The sequence below is a fragment of the Hippocampus guttulatus genome, chromosome 19 (assembly GCF_054856545.1).
Source record: "Hippocampus guttulatus isolate MCC_2025c chromosome 19, RoL_Hgut_1.0, whole genome shotgun sequence".
Classification (NCBI taxonomy): Eukaryota; Metazoa; Chordata; class Actinopteri; order Syngnathiformes; family Syngnathidae; genus Hippocampus; species Hippocampus guttulatus.
The window spans coordinates 9,785,356-9,788,120 of NC_141279.1; positions in this window are offsets into that span (position 1 = coordinate 9,785,356).

Sequence of the window (2,765 nt, forward strand, 5' to 3'; positions counted from 1 at the left end):
TTGGCGTGGTCGTATGCGTCCGTCCGTGTCCAGCTGCTCTCGTTTCGCGTCCAACATCTGCTCGGAGGAATGCCCGGCACATCTTGAAGCGGTTCTTGGCATTGGGGAAATGAAAGCGGCCGGATTAACGCTCTTACTTTGCGCAGAGGAGGCCCGCTTGTGTGACGCGCGCGCGTCTTTGTAATTTATAGAGCCCGACGCACGGAATGCGTGACATCACCACCGTGGATAATAAGCCTGCAGAAACGCCGGCCAGTTTGGCACGCAGTCAGCGCATACGACACTCTTGACATCACCTTGAGTGTGTGGGTGTGTTTAGTAATTTTTTTTTTTCGCGTGTGTTTGTGTTGTGAGAAAGTGTGTAGATGTTTTTTGTTGTGCGTTTGTGTTGTCTCGTGTGCGCGTTTTGTTGTCGCATGCCTGCTACTTTCACAGCTATTTCGTTTGTCTGTTTCCTGACTGTTTTTGCGCGAAAGCGTGCACATGTTTTTTGTTTTTTTCCGTCTGTGGTTTGCGTGTGCGTTTCATGTGTGTCTGTGTTGCGCTTTTGCTTCGCGAGTGGCTTTTGAGTGCGAAGCTTGCTTTCTTTGTGTGACTGTTTTGCGTCGTCTCTTTTCCTGCGTCTTCTTTGAATGTGTGTCTGCGTTGCGTGCGTTTTGTTTTCACGATTGGCTTTGCTGTGTGTGTTTCGTTTGTTCCTATTTTGTGTGTTTCTCTCCCGTTGTCATGGCACCCCTCGCTGAGCTTGACACAACATCTGCAGCTTATAGTGGCTCGTTACAGTATGAAATCACCACAGTGGAAAGTCAGCACATATGGGCGGCCGTTGCGCAGCTCCAGGTCGTCCTAAAGGTCGAGTAGAAAAACATCTGCGCGGGGACATTCTTCAGGCGTCACTCAAGCGATGGAGCCTCCTCTCTCCCTCCTCCCGCTCGTCGGCCGATGTGAGCGTTAGTTGCGAGGTTGGCTCGCGTCTGTTTGACGTTAGAACTTGTGGGAAAAGCAGTTCACACCATGTTGTGTAGGAATGCTTCCAGACTCCACAGAGAAGGTGGGGGGGGGGGGTGTTATTTGAGCTTTTGGGAACAGTTACATCAACGCTCCAGAAGATTTTGTTGGAATGTCGGAGGAAAGAAAAAAAAAGGCTGTGAAACAGTCACACCCAGGAACAATTTTGAGTGTTCCATTAACCTGCTATGCCTGTTTTGGGAAATGTGGGAGAACACCAGAGTACCTGGAGAAAACCCGCCCAGGGTCAACATGCAATTGGCTCACAGGAAAGCCGGAACCGAACCCTGTGCCTCTGCACTATGAGGCCACCCGGTGTATGCAGAGGTGCAGGGTTCAAATCTGGCTCCGGCAGTCCTGGGTGGCGCTTGCATCATCAGATGGTGACTTGTATGTTAAGAGAGATTTGGTTCCAACAAACATTGGCCTTCAGAAAAGGCTCAGGTCAAAGGGTGGGAGGGTTTTGATTTACTGGACCTGGATTCGACACCTGCTAATTTGTCATAATCTCACCGGAGGCCACCTGGTAAACACCTGTTCAACTGAGTCAAACGTTTCAGGGATGGCAATTTTCCACGAATACGCGAAAATCCGCCGTTTTATTCCTTAAATTGATCATTTTTGTGAAACGTCTAAATTCGTTGAGAAAATTTTAGGGGGGGTCAGGTACATTATCGTCGAGTTTTCACGAGCTCTCCCGATCAGTCTTTCCATCTTCCGATTGTATTTTACGCCATGTTAATCACTTTGGGGCCGAAAGTCGAGCAATTTCCGGGGTAAGCCAAAGCAGTCACCCTGGCGGGTCAACGGGTGACGCTCGTGTGCAAAACACCGTGGAACAAGCAGCGGTAGAAGAAGGTTGGCTCGGATTGGCCGGCGTGACGTCAGGCTAGCAAATGAATTGGAGTCAGGTGTGCGGGAGGAAATTAAATGAGCGCGGTGCACAGCTCCGGCAAGATGGCGGCCGACCACGCGGGCTTTCATTCGGCGAGTGAGCACACGGGCAAATGTTTGTCGCTTGTCGTCCTTCCTCACAATGTCCTTTTGCTTGTTGCCCGATTTGCAGCGTTGGAGCGCAGGACGCCACGACTCATTCGCCTTTTCCTTGATTTAGTGCATTGTGCTCTTCGTTTCTCTCACTTTTTTTGGCAGATACAGCCAATTGGACCAGGAGGCAACACGTTTCTATCATAAAAGTAACATGCAAATGCGACCATCAAACTTTTACTCAACGTCCGACTAAAACCGTGAAGCGTGACCGACAACGGGGGAAGGACAGTACTGTATTCACAGCAAATAAAATGAAATGCACAAGAGCCCAACTGCCCCAGGCAGAAACGTCACCAGCCCCCCCCCCCCCAATACGTTTATTCGAGTCATGGCATTTTCTCAAATTCATTCTACATTGTCATTATTTTACAACCCCCCGACAACAAAACACGTTATGCGTACACCCTCCTCAATGCTTAAAGTAGACAATTTGACCACCCTTCTCACTTTGGTTCAAGAACAAAGACAAACGGAAATAGCCGACAGGTTGCCCCCTCCAAAAAAATCCCATGTCGAACCGACGCGTTGCTGCCTTGAGAAGGGCCCGGCTGCCGTCCTCCTCGCCGTCGCCTCCAACAAGCCTGCCGCCGCCGCCGTCGGCCCGAACGGAAGCTGCAACTGCTGTTCGAGTGCTGCGCCGACGACCGACTGAGATTTGCGCAACTTGTTGATAGTTTTGTGCATGTCATTGACAACAATACCAAAGA